Here is a 9,072-nt window from a genome sequence, read left to right on the forward strand (position 1 = left end):
ACAGCTCGCGGCCGCAGATTACTCCGGGTCCCAGACCCCCCCTATACCCCAAAAATATTTTTATTGCAGATCTACATGAATCACACAAACGACCTATTTTGGATTCAAAACGGCGAATTTCGCCGAAAAGTGACAAGTTTGCATCCCTGTATATTATTCTGAAATGGACCAATCTGCACAATCACTACTTTTGAGGAACATTTTGAATGCAGGACTTTTACTCAAGTACAAGATTTGAGTACTTCTACTTTTACTCAAGTACAAGATCTGAGTGCTTCTACTTTTACTCAAGTACAAGATCTGAGTACTTCTACTTTTACTCAAGTACAAGATCTGAGTGCTTCTACTTTTACTCAAGTACAAGATCTGAGTACTTCTACTTTTACTCTAGTACAAGATCTGGGTACTTCTACTTTTACTCAAGTACAAGATCTGAGTGCTTCTACTTTTACTCAAGTACAAGATCTGAGTACTTCTACTTTTACTCTAGTACAAGATCTGAGTACTTCTACTTTTACTCAAGTACAAGATCTGAGTACTTCTACTTTTACTCTAGTACAAGACCTGAGTACTTCTACTTTTACTCAAGTACAAGATCTGAGTGCTTCTACTTTTACTCAAGTACAAGATCTGAGTACTTCTACTTTTACTCTAGTACAAGACCTGAGTACTTCTACTTTTACTCAAGTACAAGATCTGAGTACTTCTACTTTTACTCAAGTACAAGATCTGAGTGCTTCTACTTTTACTCAAGTACAAGATCTGAGTACTTCTACTTTTACTCAAGTACAAGATCTGAGTACTTCTACTTTTAGTCAAGTACAAGATCCGAGTGCTTCTATTTTTACTCAAGTACAAGATCTATACTTATACCACCTCCGTTTATAGCCTATGAAAAAAGCTATTTGAAAACGAAGGCTAAAGCTAACGTTAGCAGATAGTGACAATGTATGCTAGTTAGCTAGCTCAACGATTCCTTAAATAATATTGCGACAGAAAAACTTTTCAGTGCACATCACGCTCTGCCGCTCCGACAGGCCCGTTCTAACAGCTGTTCACCAGCGGTCCAGTCTGTGCCACAGTGACTCCGGACCGCACAGTTAATATTAACGAACGCACCCGTAGGTAATGTAGCTGCTGAAGCTAGACCCTCATCCCGGAGCAGCAGAGCCTTATTATACATCCATGAGCAGAGCCGACAGGGAGACTCGAGCACACAGCTCGCGCTTCATTATAATATATAAAAAAAGAACACCATGCGTGTCATGATGGCACATAACAGCTCGCGGCCGCAGATTACTCCGGGTCCAAAACCCCCCCCCCCCCCATACCCTAAAAATATTTTGATTGCAGATCTACATGAATCACACAAACGACCTATTTTGGATTCAAAACGGCGAATTTCGCCGAAAGGTGACAAGTTTGCATCCCTGATATAACAAAGAAGAAAGTAAGTCATTTAGAATCTAAGTTAAGTATTTGAAATTAAGTTTGTTTTATCGAAATGTTTATCATCTCAGAGTAAAAAATAAAACGGTGTTGTTTGACAGGTACTTACATTTACACGTAAAACCAATCCATTTGAGGCTTGAGACAGGTCCTCTGCAATCATGACAATTATCCAAAGAGGAAATAACTGCACTGGTGAGTTCATGATGACACTGTGGATCAAAAATTGAACATAAACAAAATAAATATGTTATTTTAAGTGTGTTTGAGTGTGAAATGTGACCCAGATACTTTTAGGACATAATCCTTATGACAATGAAAAACAATAAGGTTGTCTGCTTCGACACCTTATTTTATAAAAAACACAAATTGTACTCTTCATTTTGAAAAACTCTTATTAGCATCTGACTAAGAGCAGTTGAAGTAGTATTGAAAGTATGTCCTGCCTAAATTGTGTATCTTAGGTCAAGGCGTCATCAACGCTAACAAGCTGACAGATATCCAACTTGTTTGCCATATATGTGACAAAGATTCCTCCCTTTACCAGTGTGTGAAAAAACAATGGTGATAGAGTATTATGAAGTACAACTTGCCATTTTGGTTTGTGGGGACAACGGAGGATCTCTCTCGGGCTCAGGGTTAGAAGCTACTTCCCGGGGAGCCTGAAATTGTAGCACAAACAAAAGACACTGTTGTCACCGTGGTAGTGGTTTGATCTGACGTGTGTGCTGCAAAGGTTTAACAGTTATGGAGGTGTGCACATGCTGGATGAAGGCAATGATCTAATGTCTAGTCATGTCAACAGGTTGTAAAATCCTCTGTCCTTACAAGGACTGCTGTCCCTACAAGACACCCTGTGACCAGACGGCCTTCATCTTTGTGTGTAGTATAACATTATACAGAAACCTTTCAATGTTGTCATTTTTAACTCCTGTTAAAATCCTCTGTCCTTACAAGGACTGCTGTCCCTACAAGACACCCTGTGACCAGACGGCCTTCATCTTTGTGTGTAGTATAACATTTAACCCGTTTCAATGTGACCCAAAGTATGGGGAAACGGAGCCCCCTTACCAAGACAATAGTCGTGGTAAAACAGCTTCAATCTATTCCAGTCAGCGACACGCAACAATGTATGGAAAAACAATACATAGAAACTTACCATCTTGTCCCCTGATGCATTTGTAGTTGTATGAAGTTCGGTCCCAGCCTCTCGTGTCCCACCACTTACTTCCTGTAAATAAGTGAAAGATAGGCACAACTTAAAGGGCGCATGTCATGGCCATTTCCACTGATCATAATTACATTGTTGAGGTATACTAAAATAGATTTATACTGTGCAATTTTCCAAACTCACATTGGTTTCGCATACAGCATCTCTGTCAAGCATGTGTATTCAGCAGTATTCACTCTCTCCACTAAACGACTCATTGGAGCTCTTGCCCCCCCCCTCCCTGTGAGCCTAGTGTGCTCCAATTGGTCAGCTCGGCCACTCTGTTCTGATTAGTCAACCACCAGAGAGGCTCCGCCCGCTTTTTTCGGGGAACATCAGTGTAATAATGGTGTCGGTACAGCTGATATTTTATACTAACTAACCGAACTGAACCTACAACTGTTGTTATAGAAGAGTGTGACGGCCCCAGGGCCTTTGTGCAGGTGTGTTGCAGGGCTTACGGTGGGGTGGAGCTGAAGAGGGTAATCAGCGCGATCACGGACACCTCCATAGCCGGTGCTATTAATCCCAGCGGCCCGGAGTCTCTCTCCAAAGCGGCTGCAGAAGGACGAACTCAGCGCTCCTCTCCCCTCGACCACCTATCTCTGCATTTCCCACATAAATGTGCCGTGGTTTTGTAAACTCGTGTATGTCTCCTTGCCTTTCCGTTGTGGCCTACGAGCCGGTCATAACAAAGAGTAAGTTATTTTTACCTGTAATAAACTACTACTGTTTGATGAGAAATCAAATCATGGTTTGCTATATATGAATGATATGTTATAGGGGCAAATAATTCAGGGAAGAAAGGATAGGCCTACTAAGTATTTCCATTAAACTTTATTTTTAGAAATGTACAAAATGAACATAAATATACATATATACACACGGTATATCATCCATTCCTCCTCGCATCTTGCCTGCGCACAGCCGGTGCGGTGCCTTTTAGCACGAGGCCTCAGTAGTAGTAGAAGTCCCGTCCCCGTCATGGATTGTCCGCCAGGATCTGGCTGGACGAAATCAAATGCAAATCACAAAATATTAGAGAAACTTAGTTGTTTTAGATTCGTTAGTAGTAGTTGTGGTAGGAGTGTAATGAACAGCTTGCCTGCTAATATGCTAACCTAGCTTTGTTTACCTTGGTAGCTAACACGATATGAACGTTAGCTTGGAGGAAAGGCAACTATAATGCAGTGTAATAAAACTACTATGAACAAAAGCTAGTGGTTCATATTAGGCTAGCAATAACGTGTTTATAATTGCAATCGTATACGGGTATTCTGCTACGTTCTGTCATACAATGTAACTTGCATGAATACATTGTTTTGCGCTAGCATACAGCTAGCCTCGTTAGCTATACATGCAGTATATGTACTGTCACAATGTACGGTAAATCACCCGGAGTATACTGTATGAGTATTCCGTGTGTGTGACTGCAGACATTCTCCTGCCATGACAAACATGTAAGGCCATCTGCTGACATTGTAGTTGATATATTTAAACGCTAGCAACGTAGCATCACAAAAATGTTTTTCCGACCAAACCTAGCTCTAGCTCCGTGTGTTAGATCGGTTGCATACACGCTACGCCAGCTATAATGTAATTACGTTTCGCGACTGACCGCACGGCAAATCACCCGGAGTATACTGTCAATAGGTATTTTGTGTGTGAATGCACATTCTCCTGCTATGAGATACATGTATGCAAGGCCATATGCTGATATTAGAGTTGATATTTGGAAACTCTAGCAACTTAGTTAGCACAGTTAGCACTGTGTCAATGGCTTAGCAGTCCAACACAGTTTACACATTTAAACAGTCTTGTTTGATAAATACACAAATAACAATGCAAACTTACAGGTTGTGTACCCGGATCTTTCCCTGCTCCAAACGGTCCAAACAAGCTGTGCATATCCGGCCTCAAACTGGGCAATGTTTTGGAAGCTTTCGTCTGTGAAATGCCGGTTCTTCGAACCTCTGGAGGAACACGCCGCTGCTGGTGTGGCCATAGCTCTTTGGGATTGGTCCATTTCGTTCCGGGTACCGCATGACATCAGGCCGTACCCGGAACTAAATGGAAGACTCAAATGGGCAGTGACCAGCGACGTGCAGTCAGTGGAGGCAGGGGAGGCAGAGCCTCACCTGTCATACTCCAATGTAACGGAAAAACAACTAAATACGAAATAGTAATAATAATAAAATGTCTCCACTGATCTGTGTTGTAAGTGTGATTTCTGTATGATTCTAATCGCTTTTTATAGTCAAAATCAGCAAATTTGCCGAACTCCGCTACGGGAGCGATGACAAGTGAGGCAGGCACGTGCTCTGCCTCTCGTAAGCCCACAGTAACTTGCTGGAGCACGGGCACTAATTTAGCGCGGGCACTTATTTTGTGAGCGCGCTCAAGCCAGTTACTGTGGGGTGAGGTGAGGCACAGATGAGATCTGCCTCACCTCAGAATGCGTCACCCCACAGAAACTGGCTGGAAAGCGGGCCCTAAGCGCATGCCTGTTCCCATCTCACTGTAGGTCACCAATGTAATGTATGTAGATCCCTTTATTACATTTATCCTCGCCATCCATACTCTCTAAATAACTTATTTCACGTATATATGATATTTAGGCTCGCTGGTCTCAACGGCAATGAAAATGCACCAGGGGAGGCAGCCATAACCTCTGCCGCACTGAAGGGGGCGCACGTGAGCCCACAGGTTATTGTTGCTACTGTAATTCTACGCAGAGACGGTAGACGTAACAACAAACTAGACTTTTGAAACTACAGGAAGATAAGGAGGACTTTTACAAAAAAGTAATAGAGATTGTTGTCCAGAAGGAGAGCATGGACTTCATCTTCAAGTCAAGGTAAGACCACATTTGTAATGAAAATGGGATCTTACTAAGAAAGAACAATCCAATATTTAGATTTTGGGTATCCTTTTGTTGAATGGTCTGTTTAAAATGAATCGAAGCATCAGACTAAAAAAGCTTTTGAAAATAACCAAATATTTCGATTAAGGTCAAAATATAATATTTGTAAATCTGACTCAGTGAGTCAGTGCCTCACCAGCCATGAACCTCACCGCACGTCACTGGCAGTGACGTATCTCCAACGAGGCGTTTTGGGGAGGTATTTTCTGTGTTAGAGTTTTACTCGCGACAGGGTGTACTTTGAGGGTTTTGACTCTGCACACCGTTTACATGCATAAAAACCTTCATAACACACAAGGGGACGGGTAATAACCGGAAAAGCATGACATGGGAGCTTTAAAAACATTATCGACTCATTTCCATTCATCTATCAATGGGACACAAATCTGAACATTAACACGACTTTATCCAATCCATTAGCCAGCAATGAAAATAAAAAGACATTATTAGCCCCTAAATAACATGTTAGGGCCTAAAAGCAATTTATCACAGAGCAATAATTGATAAAAAAAATCTACCAACACATTGACTGTTAGCATGCTATGTGTGCAGCAGCCATCATCATATCTCATCCCAGGAAGAAAGCTGATTAGCACAGTAGGACTGTAATTTTAACCATATTACAAGTTGGCATCCTCGTTTTGTTTCATGAATGCCATGGTAGCGCTGCTCCTCTGTTCCAAATACGACTACTAACTCTTACTCTGAGCATTTATCTTTTCATGGTGCAGTAAATAACAGTCGACAAACTATGGCTTAAATAATATAGAGACACATATGTTTCAGTTTCTGGAATGTGACTAATCTTTCACAGCATTAAGAAAAGTACAATACTGTCACAGGCCCAGTGTACATGTATTGTTTCCCTCTACAGCCCAACACAGAAAGTGATTGTGATATGAAGTACAATTTGCCATTTTGGTTCGTGGGGACAACGGAGGATCTCTCTCGGGCTCAGGGTTAGAAGCTACTTCCCGGGGAGCCTGAAATTGTAGCACAAACAAAAGACATTGTTGTCACCGTGGTAGTGGTTTGATCTGACGTGTGTGCTGCAAAGGTTTAACAGTTATGGAGGTGTGCACATGCTGGATGAAGGCAATGATCTAATGTCTAGTCATGTCAACAGGTTTTAAAATCCTCTGTCCTTACAAGGACTGCTGTCCCTACAGTAGGCCTACACATTTTTTGCTGAAATAAATTAAATCTGCTTAACTGAGCTGAGTGGTAGTACCATGAAGAACAATGCAACACTTTTTCCCTGTCAGTTAAGCAATGTCCTAAAGAGAACATAACCTCACCTTTAAGCGCCAGGGCCAAGCAGAATCCCCATAGTTGTAAGTTATCTCCTCCTCTGGGAATATTTCCGTTACAGCAAATAGGCACAAGTGTGGGGTTCCCTTGACAACGATTTTTTTCACTCTGCAGTTTGGATTCCTGTGATTATCATTTGCAAGACGTCCAAGTGTTCCATCCTCTTTTGAAGCATTAATACTGCAAGACAAATAGTCCAGATACAACATCATGTATCATGACAGAAAAGCACTGAATTCATACAAGAAGTCACTAGGAAACACATAAATCTGGTAATGGTCAATTATCCATTTGAGGTAATCAATAAGCAGCAAACTCACCAAAAGTGCATTCCAGACCAGATGAAATCGAATAAGATGTTATTTTTGACATCTAGATCTTCACTTGCACCCAATATTCCACGGTACTCCACCACAAAAGTTGACGGTGCAATATATTCCCGTGTAAAAACACCACGTCCTACAATAGCAAAGAAAATGCATTAACATTAAACATTTACCTATACCCAATTATTTGTAAATATTTGCCATGAGTGTGTTAGATGCCTAACACTGCTATCCACACATAAGCTTCATCCAAGTTAGCCTCTGACATGTAAAGTGCCTTGCAGGTAAATACGGAGTAAAATTGTTTGATCAGCACGCACTCCTTTCTCCAATAAAGCTCCACAGTGATATGCAAAAGGTGTTGGTTAACAGTACTTTGAAACGCTTAACATAGTGATGCCAACACTGCTAGGGTTGAGGGTAGCTGTGATTTGACTATATCCAGGGTTGAGTTCACGATTATTTACTGGTATGAAGTGACACATTATTTTATATTGAATTTCATTGTAAATAATCAGAGCACTGTTTTAATCAGCATGTTCCATCTAATGTTCAGATTAGATGTTGCAACATATTAGAAAATACTTGTAAAGCAATAGTACTTTTTGTTGCCATATGTATAAACATATACAAAATAAAATGTAAAATGTCAACACAAATGTTATATTTTAAAGTTAAAAGTACCATTATTGTGCACTGTCATAATTAAGAGGCTACATTGAGAGGATAGACAATGTTGTGCTATCATAAATTCTGTTGTACACTTTGGATTTCAATAAATGATCATATGCATGGTTAAAAAGGCTTCATGATATAATAATAAGGGCCGGGTAGTTTGCTAACCCTGCCAAAAAACCCTCGCACTGAGGAGAGGCTCTGTGAAACCTCCCCAAAAGTGTAGTCAAAGCATCTCTAAACACAGCGGGTGTCTGGCAGTTTAGGACACAATTGATTTGGTATACAGTGTTGTTTTTCAATGAGAGGAGCACACATTTTAAAGACATTTCCTGAAAACATACATTGTTGAAAATACGTGAGGCTGATGGCCTAAGAGCAATGGCTAAAAGGTCAGGGTTTCCTGTGTGCCCAGTTGGACCATATTGATGAAACAATGCTATACGGTCTTTGATACTACATACTGTATGAGATAAATAGCTTACCTTTAAACGTGTTGATGAACCTGGCCTCGAGGAAGGGTTTGTCTCTGCCCAGAATTATATGGTCTATTGCATCCTGTTCAGGAGTCTTTCTCCTGCTCCTTTGTGTCATCCTTGCTATTGCTAAAAAATAAAACAGAGAACAGGCTAAGTTTTATATACCAAAGCATGGTTAACAATAACATCTCTTGGGGTAAAAAGCATCTCCATTTAGAAAACACGCATTTTAAAAGGTTTTTCGCCTGCCGTCTGTCTGCAGACTTGTCAAAGCATTAATTCATGGTTTTTACTAACCGGTATCAGTATGTTGTTAATTCGGCATCATTTTGAAACGTGTATTACAATTAAATCACGGTCAAATATGTTCATTTTGTTGTAGTTGTAGCCCCCTTGCCAGCGATTCTCTCTCTACATCAGCCCGACTCAGCCTGGTTGTTGGCCCGGAAAGAACCTCGATTTTATGGGGCCAGAAAAACTGTGAAATAGTACCCACTAGCCGGAACTACGCCAAGTGGAAATGCAACCAAAAACGGGCCGCACGGCAAGCTTAAAGCGAGGTCCGCGCTGTAGTGGAAATGCCCATAAGTTAGACGTAGCTAAGCCAGACCTTAGAGTTAAGACCTCCTTTTTTACGCCCAGCTGGTGCACTCCACTTCTGTTGTGCTCTGACGGCAGTGCACCTACAGTCAACGGCTA

General features: G+C 41.2%; 1 long non-coding RNA gene across 1 annotated transcript; it reads right to left on the reverse strand.

Moving 5' to 3' along the window:
- Window positions 1-6,515: 6,515 nt before the first annotated feature.
- On the reverse strand, window positions 6,516-7,276 carry LOC117485137. The gene is made up of 3 exons (XR_004556199.1): window positions 7,214-7,276; window positions 6,881-7,073; window positions 6,516-6,565 (listed from the first exon to the last, which is right to left on the reverse strand). It is a non-coding gene; the product is annotated as an uncharacterized LOC117485137 (long non-coding RNA).
- Between the last annotated feature and the right edge of the window lie 1,796 nt (window positions 7,277-9,072).

This window comes from Trematomus bernacchii, unplaced genomic scaffold (assembly GCF_902827165.1).
Source record: "Trematomus bernacchii unplaced genomic scaffold, fTreBer1.1, whole genome shotgun sequence".
NCBI classification, from domain to species: domain Eukaryota; kingdom Metazoa; phylum Chordata; class Actinopteri; order Perciformes; family Nototheniidae; genus Trematomus; species Trematomus bernacchii.